General features: G+C 39.5%; 1 pseudogene; it reads left to right on the top strand.

Moving 5' to 3' along the window:
- LOC106990902 (homeobox protein MSX-2-like) overlaps positions 1-19,210 on the top strand; it is a 36,594-nt pseudogene extending 17,384 nt beyond the window's left edge.
- The last annotated feature ends 785 nt before the right edge of the window (positions 19,211-19,995 follow it).

Genomic DNA, 19,995 nt, shown 5'->3' with positions numbered 1-19,995 from the left:
TCTTCTTTTCATAAATTGTTTATCATATTGATTGAGTTTATTTTTGTGTGTGGTGTTAGAAAATGATCTAATTTCATTCTTTTACAAGTGGTTGACCAGTTTTCCCAGCACCACTTGTTAAAGAGATTGTCTTTACTCCATTGTATGTTCTTGCCTCCTTTGTCGAAGATAAGGTGTCCATAGGTGTGTGGATTTATCTCTGGGATTTCTATTTTGTTCCATTGATCTATATTTCTGTCTTTGTACCAGTACCATACTTTCTTGATGACTGTGGCTTTGTAGTAGAGCCTGCAGTCAGGCAAGTTGATTCCTCCAGTTCCATTCTTCTTTCTCAAGATTGCTTTGACTATTCGAGGTTTTTTGTATTTCCATACAAATCTTGAAATTATTTGTTCTAGTTCTATGAAAAATACCGCTGGTAGCTTGATAGAGATTGCATTGAATCTGTAGATTGCTTTGGGTAGTATACTCATTTTCACTATATTGATTCTTCTGATCCATGAACATGGTATACTTCTCCATCTATTAGTGTCCTCTTTGATTTCTTCCATCAGTATTTTATAGTTTTATATATATAGGTCTTTAGTTTCTTTAGGTAGATGTATTCCTAAGTATTTTATTCTCTTCATTGCAATGGTGAATGGAATTGTTTCCTTAATTTCTTTTTCTACTTCCTCACTATTAGTGTATAGGAATGCAAGGGATTCCTGTGTGTTGATTTTATATCCTGTAACTTTACTATATTCATTGACTAGCTCTAGTAATTTTCTGGTGGAGTTTTTAGGGTTTTCTATGTACAGGATCATGTCATCTGCAAACAGTGAGAGTTTTGCTTCTTCTTTTCCAATTTGGATTCCTTTTATTTCTTTTTCTGCTCTGATTGCTGTGGCCAAAACTTCCAGAACTATGTTGAATAGTAGCAGTGAAAGTGGGCACTCGTGTGTTGTTTCTGACTTTACGGGAAATGCTTTCAATTTTTCACCAGGATAATGTTTGCTGTGGGTTTGTCATATATAGCTTTTATTATGTTAAGGTATGTTCCTTCTATTCCTGCTTTCTGGAGTGTTTTTATCAGAAATGGATGTTGAATTTTGTCAAAGGCCTTCTCTGCATCTATTGGGTAATAACCTGGTTTTTATTTTTCAATTTGTTAATGTGGTGAATTACATTGATTGATTTGCAGATATTGAAGAATCCTTGCATCCGTGGGATAAAGCCCACTTGGTCATGGTGTATGATCTTTTTAATGTGTTGTTGGATTCTGATTGCTAGAATTTTGTTGAGGATTTTTGCATCTATGTTCATCAGTGATATTGGCCTGTAGTTTTCTTTTTTTGTGGCATCTTTGTCAGGTTTTGGTATTAGGGTGATGGTGGCCTCATAGAATGAGTTTGGAAGTTTACCTTCCTCTGCAATTTTCTGGAAGTGTTTGAATAGGATAGGTGTTAGCTCTTCTCAAAATTTTTGGTAGAATTCAGCTGTGAAGCCGTCTGGACCTGAGCTTTTGTTTACTGGAAGATTTCTGATTACAGTTTCAATTTCCATGCTTGTGATGGGTCTGTTCCGATTTTCTATTTCTTTCTGGTTCAGTTTTGGAAAGTTGTAGTTTTCTAAGAATTTGTCCATTTCTTCCACGTTGTCCATTTTATTGGCATATAACTGCTGATAGTAGTCTCTTATGATCCTTTGTATTTCTGTGTTGTCTGTTGTGATCTCTCCATTTTCATTTCTAATTTTATTGATTTGATTTTTTTGATTTGCTAATATTGAATCATCCTTTCACCCCTGGGATAAACCCCATCTTGTCATAGTGTATAATCATCTTAGTGAATTATTGCATTCAGTTTGCTAATATTTTGTTGAGAATTTTTAATCTGTGTTCATAAATGATGAAAGTGAAAGTGAAAGTCACTTAGTCATGTCTGACTCTGTGACCCCATGGACTATACAGTCCATGGAATTCTCTAGGCCAGAACACTGGAGTGGGTATCCTTTCCCTTCTCCAGGGGATCTTCCCAACCCAGGGCTCGAACCCAGGTTTCCTGCATTGCACTTGGACTCTTTACCAGCTGAGCCACAAGGGAAGCCCAAGAATACTGGAATGGATAGCCTATCCCTTCTCCAGCAGATCTTCCCAACCCAGGAATTGAACCATGGTCTCCTGTATTGTAGGTGGGTTCTTTACCAACTGAGCTATCAGGGAACCCCATTCATAAATGATATTGGAGTATAATTTCTCATTTGTGATATGTTTGTCCTGTTTTGGTATCAGAGTGATCCTGGTTTCATAAAATGAGTACAGAAAAATTTATTCCTCTGCAGTTTTCTTGAAATAGTTTGAAAAGAATGTGTTAACTCTTCTCTAAGTGTTTGGTAAAATTTACCCATAGAGCTAAACTGTGCTGGACTTGTTTGTTAGTAGTGATTCAACTTTATTACTGATCATTTATCTGTTTATGCTTTCTACTTCTTCCTGATTCAGCCATAGAAGACTTTTGTTTTAGAAATGTATTTTTGTAGGTAATCCACTTTACTGGTATATTATTGACGCCATTTCTTATAATTCTTCCCATTTATGTGGTTTTGGTTGTAACTTCTTTGTTTATTTCTGATTTTATCATTTTGGGCCCTTTCTCTTTTTTTCTAGATAAATCTGTCTAAAGTTTATCAGTTTTATCTTTTCAAAAAGTCAGCTTTTGCTTGTATTGATTTTTTTCTATTTTTTCCTCTATGTCATTTATTTATGACTTGATTTTTATTATTTATTTCCTTCTACTAACTTTGGGTTTGTTTGTTTGTTCTACTTTTTCCAGTTTTTGTAAGTTTAGGTTGTTTATTTGAAATTTTTCTTGTATTGCTATAAACTTCCTACTTAGAACTTCTTTTGCTATGTGTCTTATATTTTGAATCACTGCATTTTCATTCTCATTGTCGCCAGGGTTTTTTTTTTTTTTCTTTTTGTTTGTTTCTTCTTGATTTTTTCCTGGATCCATTGGTTGTTTAGTAGCATATTAGTTAGCTATCATGTGTTTATACTTTCTGAAGCTCTTTTCATGAAGTTGATTTCTAGTCTCAGTTTTGTAATTGGAAAAGATGCTACGTGTATATATATATATATATATATATATATAAAATATATATATTATGTATATATATTCAGTTATATATATATCATGATTATATATATATCCATATATATATGATATCTATATATATATATCCATTATATATATATATATTTATATATTTATATATATATATTCAACTTTCCTAAATTTACTGAGATTTCTTTTATAGCTTGGCATGTAATTTACCATGGAGAATGTTCCATGTGCACTTGAAAACAATGTGTATTCTGCTCCTTTATAATGAAATATTTTATAGTAAATAGTTGATCTAAGTTATCATTTAAGGCTAGTATTTCCTTTTGATTTTCTGTCTGGATGATTTTTTCATTGATGTAAGCAATATGTTAAAATTCCCTATAAGTATTGTGTTACTTTCAATTTATCCCTTTAGGTCTGTAATATTTGCTTTATATATTTAGGTGCTCCCATGTTGGTTGCTCCCATATGTAACCAACATGGAAGTATATATATAATAGCTTTCCTTGTAGCTCAGTTGGTTAAGAATCTGCCTGTAATGCAGGAAATTCCTGAGTTGGCGAGATCTGCTGGAGAAGAGATAGGCTACCCACTCCAGTATTCTTGGGCTTCCCTTGTGGCTCAGCTGGTAAAGAATCCACCTGTAATACAGGAGACCTGGGTTCGATTGCTGGGCTGGGAAGATCCCCTGGAGAAGGGAAAGGCTACCCACCCCAGCATTCTGGGATGGAGAACTCCATGGAGTATATAGTTGCAAAGAGTTAGACACGACTGAGAGACTTTCACTTTCTTTCACTTTATATGTGTGTGTGTGTGAATATATATATATATATATATATAATATATATATATATATAATTGTTATATCTTCTTTTTGGATTGATCATTTGATCATTATGTACTGTCTTTTTTTGTCTCTTGTTGCAGTCTATTTAAAGTTTATTTTGTCTGATATAAATATTCCAGCTTTATTTTATCTGTATTTACATAGAACACCTTTTTCCATCCCTTTATTTTTGGTCTGTGTGTGTCTTTAGACCTGAAGTGAGTCTTTTATAAGCACCAGATATATGGGACTGGTTTCCTATCCATTCAGCTATGCTATGCCTTTATTAGAGCTTTTAGTCTATTCGTATTTAAGTAATTATGAAAAGGAATGCACTTACTACAATTTTAAAAATTGTTTTAGGTGGGGTTGTTTTTGTAATTCTTTCTTGTTTCTTTCTTCTTTTTTTCCCTCTTCTTATTATTTGGTGACTATCTTTAGCAGTATGCTTTGGATTCCTTTCTTTTTTATGCGTGTACCTATTATTATTTTTGTCTGTGTTTATTGTCGTATTTTTTTTCAATCATTTTAAGTCACTCAAGTTCAAATGCATTTTAAAACTGAATTTTTACTCACTTCTTTGCAGTAAAGCCACTCTCAGCTCCCCCCCCCCCCCCCCCCCCCCCCCCCCCGCCCCCAGATCTCCCAGGGCCACATGTCACTGGATGAGGAAGGTTAGTTTTAGGACTGGTGGGGAAGGATAGTAGTTTCTAAGATGAATATGCTTATTATGGCAATAACTCCCTTCTTGATTCACTTTTCTAATCCTGTTATGATTGATAGCAATAACAGGATTGCTTTTGACTTCCTTGCTAGCACTAAACAAAAACTCAAGCATTCATTCCTGAAAATTTTCATTTTCTATCTGAATACTCTTTTCAAAGACTCAGAGGCAGTGTTTTTCTTCTCAGAGAAGTAATAAACACTGGAGGGGTCAATTCTTCTTGACCAGTGTTTGCCTAGGGCCTGCCCCTTCCCTCACATGTGCTCCAAATAGATTTGGTAGATTTGTTTTCTTTGAAAGTTCATAAGTGTGAAAACAGTCTCTTTCTCTGAGTGACTTTCTGTCTGTCTAGGGTGCTAAAATTAAGCACATAGAACATCAACAGCTCCATGTAGGAGAAGCAGCTTCAAGGTGTGTGGTACAGATTGGGAGCCCAGTATGGGTTTGGAGGGGGCAGAGGTTACAATAGATTGCAGAGGATACCTTTCCACACACACACTTCCTAAGCTTCTCCCGAGTGGTAGGCCCTGCTTTGGGGCCAGAGGTATGGTGATGAAAGGCATGCTTGCCTTCTTTCCAGGATGCCAGGGGTGGAGTCAAGAACAGAGGAGGAAGATGTGAAGTTCATGTCTTCCCATACTTAAGACACTTACCAGACACTCGTTGAGGTCCTAAACACTCAGGCAGAAGGGAGGAATCCCCAAGGAGCTAAAGTGGTTGTGAGGATCAAATGCAAGAAGTACTGATAAATCATAAACTGCTACATAATGATGAGATGCTAAAATTTTTTTTTTTTAAAGAAGGCTCTCAGAGTCTAGTGAAGAAGGAAGACAGTATGGTAGAACTACAAGGTAAATGAACACAGCATATGAGGGATCATGATGGAGAAGCAGCATTGGGATAATCAGACATGTACCCCAAAGAAGTGAGGAGTTCATCCCAGGCTGAAAGGGTAGGACGAGTGAAGACATAGAAAAAATCTGCCTGGCACATGTGAGGAGAGGGGAGGTATGTGGGCAAGGTGGGAGAGTAGGAAGAAGTACCTCTGTACCATGAACTGCAGTGAATGCAGGACTTTTACTGAGCTGGTATTTCCCAGAAAGGAAGAATTTGGCTGCCAGAAGAGAGAAAAGAACCTGGTATAAGATATGCCACCAGGTATATGATACAAAGTTTGAGTATGTGCTGATGTGGTATGTATCCCCTTGTGAATGGTGCTGAGATATGTTATCATGAAAAAGAATAAGGTGAAACTCTAATCTCAGAAATGCTTCCAACTGTTTCTTCTCCCAACTTAACTCACATGTTTCTTTTTAAATCTTTATCATTTCTCAAGTCACAAATTCTCATCTGTCAAGAACTATAGAGTCTCTCTCAAATATATAAACAGTATATAAACATACACACAAAAATTTCAAAAGATGTACAATTTTGCTGAAATGAGTCTATAGACATCAGGGTCAATTATTGTAACCTAAAATCTGGACTTTGACAAATTTATGTGCTCATTGAATCTCTCAAAGGGAATCAGGATTGCATTCAAGATCCATAGTAAAGCAGGCTTAAAGGCAGACAGATAATAGAAACAGATGACATAAATATGTGGATAGGCAGTAGATAAAGTGTTCTAAATATTATAAAGTCATAACAGCATCTGAAAGAAATGGAAAATTTATAACATAGCTCATTACTGACCATGTCCTTTGATTTTCATCCATACACTTAATGTATATATTTAAACCTTGAATGTTATAAAATCAGTTTTTAAATAGAATCCAATATGTATCCCCTAATACAGGATGAAAAATAACTGCCTATTGTAAAGTGGAATGTAGTATGATGTCATTTTGCAATCAACTCAGAAGCCAAAAGGGAATCAGCCTGGGAACAGCTGCACTGTCATGACTACACGGAGATTCATATTTTGGTAATTATCCTAATGTCATCTTGGTAGCTGATGCAGATGATATCTGAGCTTCTACATCAAAGTTCTTTCTCATGTTTTTAATAAGTCTTTTGTGTGAGTGTCCTGGGAAACTAGGATTAGAAGAGCAAATGATTCATTTTTAGATTCAACATGCAGAGAGCATTATTTACATTTACTGCCTTTCTGCTCTGGTATATATACAAATATTTATTGTTAATTTAATGTCAAAATCTGACCTTATATTTTAAGTCAATATATGCTTTTAGAGCAATAAATCTTCAAAATCACAGCAGTTTAAATCAATATCTTTTTTTTATCTATTATCATTATGAATCAAACTTTCTACATTTCAGATACTTAGATGCTAGATTTCTAAGAATGAAGCTGAAATAACTCTTGAGACGTATATAATCTGCTTTTAAAGTTGACCGTGCAAACTGAAGATGGTCTTCCCTAATAGCTCAGCTGGTAAAGAATCTGCCTGCTATGCGGGGCACACCGGTTCAATTCCTGGATAGGGAAGATCCCCTGGAGAAGGGATAGGCTACCCACTCCAGTATTCATGGTCTTCCCTGGTGGCTAAGATGGTAAAGAATCTGCTTGCAATGAGGGAGACCTGGATTCAATCTCTGGGTTGGGAAGATCCCCTGGAAGAGGGCATGGTGACCCACTCCAGTATTCTTGCCTGGAAACTCCCCATGGACAGAGGAGCCTGATGGGCTATGATTCATGGAGCCACAAAGAGTCAGATACAATTGAGCAACTACTCACAGTATGCACACTAAAATAAAAGCGATACAACAAGGTCTAAATGTGGTTTGCTGAGCCAGAAAACTGTTGAGTTGCAAAATACTTACAGAAGAGACCTAAAATTTTATTTAATTCAGTTCAGTTCAGTTCAGTCGCTCAGTCGTGTCCAACTCTTTGCGACCCCATGAATCGCAGCATGCCAGGCCTCCCTGTCCATCACCAACTGCCGGAGTTTACCCAAACTCATGTCCATTGAGTCGGTGATGCCATCCAGCCATCTCACCCTCTGTCATCCCCTTCTCTTCCTGACCTCAATCCCTCCCAGCATCAGGGTCTTTTCCAATGAGTCAACTCTTCTCATGAGGTAAGTGCTGCTGCTGTTGCTAAGTCGCTTCAGTCGTGTCCAACTCTGTGCAACCCCAGAGATGGCAGCCCACCAGGCTCTGCTGTCCATGGGATTTTCCAGGCAAGAGTACTGGAGTGGGGTGCCATTGCCTTCTCCATGAAGTAAATCAGTGTATTCAAATAGTATATTCTTAAGATTATGGTAGACTTCTATCTTGCCAGGTATATCAAGTGACCCAAAAACATGTTTAGTATATAACACCAAGGTTGACTTTTCCCATCATAATATTCCTAGTTTAATTGTGGAAGTTATGTTTAGGATGGAATTATGAACCAAATTGGATCATATCACCTGACAATGCCTTCTTCAGAGAACCAGTGATGGCTACAGTCAGTTACTGTGCTCAGACCCAATAGTGGCTCCCTGAACAGTGAGCTGCCACAGAGATTTGAGACAATAATGACATCAGGCTTTGCTGACTATAGCTGTTCCTCAGTCTTGCAACCCCTCCCTGAGACTGCATCCAACAGAAGACTCAAAGGACTGAAAGTCAGAAGGTGCATTACAACCTAGTTCCATTCTTGAACTCCATCTCTTTACGTGAAGAGCTAACTGACAAGACTTTTCTGCTGGCTCCAGAATTCTTTCAGAAAACTTTTTGCACCTCTCAAGAAATTTAGGGTGGGGAATGGATGACACTCAATAAATAACTGTAACCCTATATTGTCACTTTAATTTTTTTCAAGTATTTTTATTTTTAATTGGTGTATAATTGCTTTATAATACTGTGTTAATTTCTTATATATACATACATCCCTTCCCTCTTGAGCCTCTTTCTCAATCCCCATCCCACTCCTCTAAATCATCACACAGCACTGAACTGAGCTCCCTGTACTAGGCAACAGCGTTATGCTAGTTATTTTACGCATCGTAGTGTATATATGTCAATGCTTCTCCGAATTTGCCTTACAATTTCTCTCCCCCACTGTGTCAACAAGTTTGTTCATCAGTTCCATTGTTCTAGGTTCCATATATATACCTTAATATACAATATTTGCTTTTCTGACTTATTCACTCTATATGACAGACTCTAGGTCCATCCACATCACCACAAATTTCATTCCTTGTTCAGTTCAGTTCAGTCACACAGTCGTGCCCAACTCTTTGCAACCCCATGAACTGCAGCACACCAGGCCTCCCTGTCCATCACCAAGTCCCGGAGATCACCCAAACTCATGTGCATCGAGTCAGTGATGCTATCCAGCCATTTCATCCTGGGTCGTCCCCTTCTCTTCCTGCCCCCAATCCCTCCCAGCATCAGAGTCTTTTCCAATGAGTCAGCTCTTCGCATGAGGTGGCCAAAGTACTGGAGTTTCAGCTTTAGCATCATTCCTTCCAAAGGAATCTCAGGGCTGATCTCCTTTAAGATGGAATGGTTGCATCTCCTTTCATATCAAGGGACTCTCAAGAGTCTTCTCCAACACCACAGTTCAAAAGCATCAATTCTTTGGCACTCAGCTTTCTTCACAGTCCAACTTTCACATCCATACAGGACCACTGGAAAAACCATAGCCTTGACTAGATGGACTTTTGTTGACAAAGTAGTATCTCAGTTTTTGAATATGCTACCTAGGTTGGTCATGACTTTAGGACGCTTTAGGAGTAAGCGTCTTTTAATCTCATGGCTGCAATCACCATCTGCAGTGATTTTGGAGCCCCCAAAATAAAGTCTGACATTGTTTCCAATGTTTCTTCATCTATTTTCCATGAAATGATGGGACCAGATGCCATGATCTTAGTGTTCTGAATGTTGAGCTTTAAGCCAACTTTTTCACTCCCCTCTTTCACTTTCACCAAGAGGCTTTTTAGTAGGGCTGAGTAATATTATATTGTACACACACACACACACACACACACACACACATATATATATATATATATATCACATCTTCTTTATGAATTCCATTGTTGATGGGCATTTAGGTTGTTTCTATGTACTGTCTAATGTAAATGGTGCTGCAGTGAACATTGGGGTATATGTGCCTTTTTGAATTATGATTTTCTCAGGGTATATGTCCCATAGTAGGACTGCTGAGCCATAAGGCAGTTTTATTTTTAGCTTTTTAAGGAAACTCCATACTGTTCTCCATAGTGGTTTTATCAATTTACATTTCCACCAACAGAGCAGCAGGATTGCCTTTTCTCCACAGCCTCTCTAGCATCTATTGTTTGTAGATTTTTTTATGATGGCCATTCTGACCATGTGAGGTGATATCTCATTGTTTTCACTTGCATTTCGCAAATAATGAGCATTTTGTTGAGCATCTTTTCATGTGTTTGTTGACCATCTGTATACGTCTTCTTTGAAAAAAAACTTCTGTTTAAGTCTTCTCCCTATTTTTTTCTTTTTTTTTCTATTTTACTGAGCTGCGTGAGCTGCTTGTATATTCTGGAGATTAAGTCTTTGTCAGTTGCTTTGTTTGCAAATATTTTCTCCTGTTCTAAGAGTTGTCTTTTCATCTTTATAATTTCCTGTGCAATGCGATGTCCCATTTGTTTACCTTTTATTTTCATTACTCTAGGAAGTGGGTCAGAAAAGATCTTGCTTTGATTTATATCAAAGAGTGTTCTGCCTATATTCATCTCTAAGAGTTTTATAGTCTCCAGCCTTATATTTAGGTCTTTAATCCATTTTTTAATTTTTTGTATAATGTTAGAAAATGTTCTAATTTCATTATTTTACATCTAACTGTTCAGTTTTCCCAGCACTGCTTGTTGAAGAGTTTGTCTTTCTCCCACTGTATATTCTTGCATCCTTTGTTATAGATTAGATGACTATAGGTGCATGGGTGTATTGCTGGGCTTTTGATCCTGTTCCATTGATCCAAATTTCTGCTTTTGCACCAGGACCTTACTGCCTTGATTACTGTAGTCTGTAGAATGATCTGAAGTGTTACTTTATTTTAAAAAGATAAATAATCCTCTCTGTGAAGATAGAGAACACATAGCCATTAGGAGGATAAACAGATTACTGTCCTTATCATGTACATATTAGCACTGCTCCATATGGTCACAGAACTTTTATTAACCTATTTCTGTCTGCTTGAAGTACATTTGTATTTGTTGAGAATGGAAAGGCTTTATTTGACATTTTAACGTAGGGGATAATCCACACATTCGGCTACCTGCAACTCCCATTACTGACTTGTGTGCTGACACCAGGATGCTGCCCTATGCAAAATGTTCAGAGTATAAACTGGAATGTTAGGTCCCTGAATCAAGGTAAATAAGAAGTGGACAAACAGGAGGTGTCAAGAGTGAACATCAACGTTTTAGGAATCAGTGAACTAAAATAGATTGGAATGGGCAAATTTAACTCAGATGACCATTATATCTACTACTGTAGAAAAGAATTCCTTAGAAGAAATGAAGTATCCCTCATAGTCAACAAAAGAGTCCAAAATGCTGTATTTGGGTGCCAACTTAAAAATGATAGAATGATCTCTGTTCATTTTGAAGGCAAGCCATTCAATACCATAATAATACAAGTCTATGCCCCAACCAGTAATACTCAAGAAGCTGAAGATAAGTGGTTCTATGAAGACATACAAGACCTTCTAGAATTAACACCCAAAAAAGATGTCCTTTTCATCATAGGGGACTGGAATGCAAAAGTAGAATGTCAAGAGATATTTGGAGTAACAGGCATAGTTGGTCTTGGAGTACAAAATAAAGCAAGGCAAAGACTAACATAGTTTTGCCAAAGGAGCACACTGGTCATAGCAAACGCCCTCTTCCAACAACACAAATGATGACTCTACACATGGACATCTCCAGATGGTCAATACCAAAATAAAATAGATTATATTTTTTGCAGCCAAAGATGGAGAAGCTCCATACAGTCAGCAAAAACAAGACTGAGAGCTGACTGTGGATCACATCATGAAATCCTTACTGCAAAACTCAGAATTAAATTGAAGAAAGTAGGGAAAAGCACTAGACCATTCAAGTATGACCTAAATCAAACCCCTTACAATTATGCAGTGGAAGTGACAAATAGATTCAAGGGATTAAATGTGATAGACAGATTGCCTGAAGAACTATGAACGGAGGTTTGTAACATTGTACAGCAGGCAGTGATCAAGATCATCTGGATGAAAAAAAAGGGGGGGGAGGGGCAAAAAGGCAAAATGGTTGTCTGAGGAGGCCTTACAAATAGCTGAGAAAGGAAGAGAAGCAAAATGCAAAAGAGAAAAGGAGATATCCATTTGAATGAAAAGGATGAATGTTCCAGAGGACATTAAGGAGAGATAAGAAAGCCTTCCTCAGTGATCAGTGCAAATAAATAGAGGAAAACAATAGAATGAGAAAGACTAAAGATCTCTTCAAGAAAGTCAGAGATACCAAGGGAACATTTCATGCAAAGATGGGCTCCATAAAGGACAGAAATGGTATGGACCTAAGAGAAGAAGAAGATATTAAGAAGAGGTGGGAAGAATACATAGAACTACACAAAGAACATCTTCTGACCCAGATAAACACAATGGTGTGATCACTCATCTAGAGCCAAACATCTTGCAATGTGAAGTCAAGTGGGCCTTAGAAAGCATCACTACAAACAAAGCTAGTGAAGGTGATGGAATTCAAGTTGAGCTATTTCAAATCCTGAAAGATGATGCTGTGAAAGTGCTGCACTCAATATGCCAGCACATTTGGAAAACTCAGCAGTGGCCACAGGACTGGAAAAACTCAATTTTCATTCCATTCCCAAAGAAAGACAACAACAAAGAATGTTCAGACTACCACACAATTGCACTCATCTCACACACCAGCAAAGTAATGCTCAAAATTCTCCAAGCTAGGCTTCAATAGTACCTGAATGGTGAACTTCCAGATGTTTTAACTGGATCTAGAAAAGGCAGAGGAACCAGAGATCAAATTGCCAACAGCCATTGCATCATTTAAAAAGCAAGATAATTTCAGGGAAAAAAAAAATTTACCTTTGCTTTATTGATTATGCCAAAACCTTGTATGTGTAGATCATAACAAACTGGAAAATTCTTAAAGAGATGGGAATACCAGACCACTTTACTTGCCTCCTGAGAAATCTGTATGCAGGTTCAGAAGCAACAGTTAGAACTGGACATGGAACTACAGACTGGTTCCAAAGTGGGAAAGGAGTAGGTCAAGACTGCATACTGTCACCCTGCTAATTTGACTTATATGCAGAGTACATCATGTGAATACCACCTGGAATCAAGTTTGCAGGGAGAAATGTCAATAGCCTCAGATATGCAGTTAACACCACCTTTATGACAGAGTTAAAGAAGAACTAAACAGCCTCTTGATGAAAGTAAAAGAGGAGAGTGGAAAAGCTGGCTTAAAATTCAACATTCAAAAAACGAAGATCATGGCATCCAGTCACATCACTTGACAGCAAATAGATGGGGAATCAATGGAAACAGTGAGAGACAACTTTCTTGGACTCCAAAATCACTGTAAATGGTGACTACAGCCATGAAACTAAAGGCACTTGCTCCTTGGAAGAAAAGCTATGACAAACCTAGGCAACATAGGTTTAAAAAGCAGAAACATTACTTTGCTGACAAAACTCCATCTAGTCAAAGCTATGTTTCTTCGTAGTCATGTATGGATATGAAAGTTGGAACATAAAGAAAGCTGAAGATCAAAGAATTGATGCTTTTGAACTGTTGTCTTGGAGAAGACTCTTGAGAAGACTCTTGTAGTCCAAGGAGATCCAACTAGTCCATCCTAAAGGAAATCAGTCTTGAATATTTATTGGAAGGACTGATGCTGAGGCTGCAACTCCAATATTTTGGCCACTCGATGGGAAGAACTGACTCATTTGAAAACACTCTGATGCTGGAAGATTGGAAGAGGAGAAAAAGGGGACAACAGAGGATTAGATGATTGGATGGCATCACTGACTCACTGGACATGAGTTTGAGTAAACTCCAGGTTTGGTGATAGACAGAAAAGTCTAGCGTGCTGCAGTCCATTGGGTAGCAAAGAGTTGGACATGACTCAGTGACTGAACTGTACTGAGAAATTGTCTTTGATATTCAGAAATTATCAATCCACTCTAATACCTAAAGTCTCCTACTCCTTATTTCTTCAGGGGCCAGAAGAGTTAGGAAAGGTCAAGAAGCTGTATGGATTTATTTTCTGGTCCCAGAATGTTGAACACTAGCATAATGCCAAGCCACATTTCACTCCTCTTTCCCCCTTCTGTCATCTGCCTAACTTGTTCTGAATATTGGGTAATTTTCTTTCCTTCTATGACACAAACCATCTATTTGGCAGTAAATGTATCCTAGTGCCTAACATGAATAAAGGGGAAATAATTCAGAGGTTAAGAAACAAGGCTTTCTACACATCTGTGTCTCCTTTGCTGTCTCGCATACAGGGTCATCATTGCCATCTTTCTAAATTCCATATATATGTGATAGTATACTGTATTGGTGTTTTTCTTTCTGGCTTACTCCACTCTGTATAATCAGCTCCAGTTTCATCCATCTCATTAGAACTGATTCAAATGTATTCTTTTTAATGGCTGAGTAATACTCCATTGTGTATACGTACCACAGCTTTCTTATCCATTCATCTGCTGATGGACATCTAGGTTGTTTCCATGTCCTGGTGCACAGGGATGATCCAGAGAGATGGCGTGGGGTGGGAGGTGGGAAGGGGGGGTTCATGTTTGGGAACTTATGTACACCCGTGGTAGATTCGTGTCAATGTATAGCAAAACAAATACAGTATTGTAAAGTAAAATAAAGTAAAAATAAAAATTAAAAAAAGAAATAAAGAAACAAGGCTTTCAAACCAGGCAAATCTGGATGAATCTAAAGCACTGACCTTTGGCAAGTTCATTACTTTGGAGGCAGTGAGTTAATGTACAAAACTGGAATTACATGTTGTGGGAGCTGATTAGACAGTGCAGGTTAAGTTACTTATCCTGAGTCTGGTATGGGGTATGTCCAGAATAAATGGTAACAGTCTTGACTCTCTCTTTCTTCCCCTTAATATTGCTAGTGTGACTTTGTGTGATATTTTATAACTTATGCTATGTGCCCAGGGAATACAATAGAAAAAAAAAGTATGGCCTCAATTCCTTTAAGGTTAGGAAGAAGGAAAAACTAACTTCTTTGGAAAAAATTAGGTCCATTTTCATGATGAAATCATGATTACTGGTAGACCAATCTGGAGGAAGACAGAAGTCAGACTCAGTCAGTCAGTTCAGTCACTCAGTCGTGTCTGACTCTTGGTGACCCCATGGACTGCAGCACACCAGGCCTTCCTGTCCATCACCAACTCCCAGAGTTTACTCAAACTCATGTCCATTGAGTCAGGGATACCATCCAACCATCTCATCCTCTATCCTCCCCTTGTCATCCCACCTTCAATCTTTCCGAGCATCAGGGGCTTTTCAAATGAGTCAGCTCTTTGCATCAGGTGGCCAAAGTATTGGAGTTTCAGCTTTGACATCAGTCCTTCCAAAGAATATTCCAGACTGATTTCCTTCACGATTGATTGGTTGGGTCTTCTTGCAGTTCAAGGAACACTCAAGAGTCTTCTCTAGTACCATAGTTCAAAAGCATCAATTCTTTGCCAATCAGCTTTCTTTATAGTCCAGCTCTAACATCCATACATGACTACCGGAAAAACCAGAGCCTTGACGAGATGGATCTATGTTGGCAAAGTAAAATTTAAAAGTCTCTGCTTTTTAATATGCTGTCTACAGTGGTCATTGATCACTGAGGAAGGCTTTCTTATCTCTCATTGCTATTGTTTGGAACTCTGCATTCAGATGCTTATATCTTTCCTTTTCTCCTTTGTTTTTTGCTTCTCTTCTTTTCACAGCTATTTGAAAGGCCTCTCCAGACAGCCATTTTGCTTTTTTGCATTTCTTTTCCATGGGGATGGTCTTGATCTCTGTCTCCTGTACAACGTCACCAACCTCTGTCCATAGTTCATCAGGAACTCTATCTATCAGATCTAGTCCCTTAAACCTATTTCTCACTTCCACAGTATAATCATAAGGGATTTGATTTAGGTCATACCTGAATGGTCTAGTGGTTTTCCCTACTTTCTTCAATTTAAGTCTGAATTTGGCAATAAGGTGTTCATGATCGGAGCCATAGTCAGCTCCTGGTCTTGTTTTTGCTGACTATATAGGGCTTCTCCATCTCTGGCTGCAACGAATATAATCAATCTGATTTCAGTGTTGATCATCTGGTGATGTCCATGTGTAGTCTTCTCTTGTGTTGTTGGAAGAAGATGTTTGCCAAGACCAGTGGGTTCTCTTGGCAAAAATCTATTAGCCTTTGCCCTGCTTCATTCTGTATTCCAAGGCCAAATTTGCCTGTTACTCCAGGTGTTTCTTGACTTCCTACTTTTGCATTCCAGTCCCCTATAATGAAAAGGACATCTTTGGGGGTGTTAGTTCTAAAAAGTGTTGTAGGTCTTCATAGAACCGTTCAGCTTCGGCTTCAGTGTTACTGGTTGGGTCATTGACTTGGATTACTGTGATATTGAATGGTTTGCCTTGGAAACGAACAGAGATCATTCTGTCATTTTGAGATTGCATCCAAGTACTGCATTTCAGACTCTTTTGTTGACCACGATTGCTACTCCATTTCTTCTAAGGGATTCCTGCCCGCAGTAGTAGATATAATGGTCATCTGAGTTACATTCACCCATTCCAGTCAATTTTAGTTTGCTGATTCCTAGAATGTAAACGTTCACTCTTGCCATCTCCTGTTTGACCGCTTCCAATTTGCCTTGATTCATAGACCTAACATTCCAGGCCCCTATGCAATATTGCTCTTTACAGCATCGAACCTTGTTTCTATCATCAGTCACATCCACAGCTGGGTATTGTTTTTGCTGTGGCTCCATCCCTTCATTCTTTCTGGAGTTATTTTTTCCACTGATCTCCAGTAGCATATTGGGCACCTACCGCCCTGGGGAGTTCCTCTTTCAGTATCCTATCATTTTTTCTTTTCATACTGTTCATGGGGTTCTCAAGGCAAGAATACTGAAGTGGTTTGCCATTCCCTTCTCCAGTGGACCACATTCCGTCAGACCTCTCCACCATGACACTTGCATGGCCCCACACGGCATGGCTTGGTTTCATTGATTTAGACAAGGCTGTGGTCCGTGTGATTAGATACACTAGTCTTCTGAGATTACGGTTTCAGTGTGTCTGCCTTCTGATGCCCTCTCTCAACACCTACCATCTTACTTGGGTTTCTCTTACCTTGGACGTGGGGTATCTCTTCATAGCTGCTCCAGCAAAGCGCAGCTGCTGCTCCTTACCTTGTACAAGGGTTATGTCCTCACTGCCGCCCCTCCTGACATTGATCATGGAATAGCTCATCTCAGCCCTCTTGTGCTGGTGCAGCCACCGCTGCTTGGACAAAGGGAACGTTTCATGCAAAGATGGGCTTGATAAAGGACAGAAATGGTATGAACCTGAAAGAAACAGAAGATACTAAGAAGAGGTGGCAAGAATACACAGAAGAACTGTACAAAAAGGATCTTCACGACCAAGATAATCACGATGGTGTGATCACTCACCTAGAGCCAGACATACTGGAATGTGAAGTCAAGGGGGCCTTAGAAAGCATCACTATGAACAAAGCTAGTGGCAGTGACGGAATTCCAGTTGAGATATTTCAAATCCTGAAAGATGATGCTCTGAAAGTGCTGCATTCAATATGCCAGCAAATTTGGAAAACTCAGACATGGCCACAGGACTGGAAAAGGAAAGTTTTCATTCCAATCCCAAAGAAAGGCAATGCCAAAGAATGCTCAAACTACCGCACAATGGCACTCATCTCACATGCTAGTAAAGTAATGCTTCAAAATTCCCTAAGCCAGGCTTCAGTAATACGTGAACCGTGAACATTCAGATGTTCAAGCTGGTTTTAGAAAAGGCAAAGGAACTAGAGATCAAGTTTCCAACATCCGCTGGATCATCAAAAAAGCAAGAGAGTTCCAGAAAACACCTATTTCTGTTTTATTTACTATGCCAAAGCCTTTGTGTGGATCACAATAAACTGGAAAATTCTAAAAGAGATGGGAATACCAGTCCACCTGACCTGCCTCTTGAGAAACCTATATGTCGGTCAGGAAGCAACAGATAGAACTGGACATGGAACAACAGACTGGTTCCAAATAGGAAAAGGAGGACATCAAGGCTGTATATTGTCACCCTGCTTATTTAACTTATACGCAGAGTACATCAAGAGAAACGCTGGGCTGGAAGAAGCACAAGCTGGAAGCAAGATTGCCGGGAGAAATATCAATAACCTCAGATATGCAGATGACACCACCCTTATGGCAGAAAGTGAAGAGGAACTAAAAATCCTCTTGTTGAAAATGAAAGAGGAGAATGAAAAAGTTGGCTTAAAGTTCAACATTCAGAAAACTAAGATCATGGTATCTGGTCCTATCACTTCATGGGAAATAGATGGGGAAACAGTGGAAACAGTCAGACTTTATTTTTCTGGGCTCCAAAATCACTGCAGATGGTGATTGCAGCCATGAAATTAAAAAACGCTTACTCCTTGGAAGGAAAGTTATGACCAATTAGATAGCATATTAAAAAGCAGAGAGAAAAAAAGTTTGAGTCGCAGCTGCTGGGTTGCCAGCGGAGTCGCGCGCAGGGAGCTACGTAGGGCAGAGAAGTCGTGGCTTCTCCGTCCAAAGCCAATGACTTGTCTTCGCCTGATGAGGAGGGCCCGGCGATGGTGGCCAGACCGGGCCTGGGGCCTGGGGGCGCCGAAGGGGCGGCGGAGGAGCGCCGCATCAAGGTCTCCAGCCTGCCCTTCAGTGTGGAGGCGCTCATGTCGGACAAGAAGCCGCCCAAGGAGACGTCCCCGCGGCCAGCCGAAAGCGCCTCCGCCTGGGCCACCCTGCGGCCGCTTCTGCTGCCTGGCCACGGCGTCCGGGAAGCTCACAGCCCCGGGCCGCTGGTCAAACCCTTCGAGACCGCTTCCGTCAAGTCGGAAAATTCAAAAGACTGAGCGGCGTGGATGCAGGAACCGCCGCTGCCGCCAAGACACATGAGCGCCACCACCTGCACCCTGTGGAAACACAAGACCAATCGGAAGCTGCGCACACCCTTTACCACGTCCCAGCTCCTCGCTCTGGGGCGCAAGTTCCGCCAGAAACAGCACCTCTCCATCGCAGAGCGGGCAGAGTTCTCCAGCTCTCTGAACCTCACAGAGACCCAGGTCAAAATCTAGTTCCAGAACCGAAGAGCCAAGGCGAAAAGACTGCAGGAGGCAGAACTGGAAAAGCTGAAAATGGCTGCAAAACCTATGCTGCCCTGGGGCTTCAGCCTCCCTTTCCCCATCAACTCTCCACTTCAAGCAGCATCTCTATACAGTGCATCTTACCCTTTCCATAGACCTGTGCTCCCCATCCCGCCCGTTCGACTCTATGCGACTCCAGTGGGATATGGCATGTACCACCTATCCTAAGGAAGACCAGCTCAATAGACTTCGGGACGGATGTTTTTTAAAAGCCTCCCCCCGCCCCGGCGCCCCACCCCCCCCCCACCCCGACCCCGACTCCAAGAAGACAGTCCCGCTCTGCAAACCTTGCATGCTCCACCCTCAGCCTCAGCGGCTAGATCGACAGGGCCACAGACATAGTTCGAATTGCTTCTTTGACCGGAGACACCCAAGCCCTGTTTTCTTGATTAATCTGCCAGATGCACCCCCCCTCTTTTCATAAAGATTGGCTCTGACACTTTATATATATATATATATATATATATATATATATATATATATATATTTATACAGCAGACATAAAAATCAAATTATTTTGAAAGGCTATATATATATATATATCTTTTTTCTCTATATTTCACCTTCCTAAAAGAGACTGCTTAAGTCTACCTGTTTTGTTTTGTTTTTCTTATGGGGAAGACAAATTATTTGCTAAAATTGCTGAAATCTGGTGATTTGGATGGAATAACTGACTTTAGCTTATGGAAAACAAACGTTAGAATTAGACATTACTTGCATAAGGAGTAGATATGGAAAGATTCCTCCCAGGGAAGGGACACATCATGTTTTTGCATTTTTCATGTGCATTGAAAACTCACATAGATTGAAAATTCACTAGACATGACCCTATTTGGCCCTATATTTTTTCCCCCTCTCCACCTTCTTTATTACACATTACTAAAAGTTTTTGTGAGATCAATAAAAGATTAGAATCGCGAGAGTCCTCCCGGGTAAGGTGGAAAATGGAGGTCCTTCCTAATTCCTCTCAAGG

Source organism: Ovis aries, chromosome 2 (genome assembly GCF_016772045.2).
Source record: "Ovis aries strain OAR_USU_Benz2616 breed Rambouillet chromosome 2, ARS-UI_Ramb_v3.0, whole genome shotgun sequence".
Classification (NCBI taxonomy): Eukaryota; Metazoa; Chordata; class Mammalia; order Artiodactyla; family Bovidae; genus Ovis; species Ovis aries.
The sequence above is the reverse complement of the archived record's forward strand: the minus strand, read 5'-3'. Positions and strand labels throughout refer to the sequence as shown.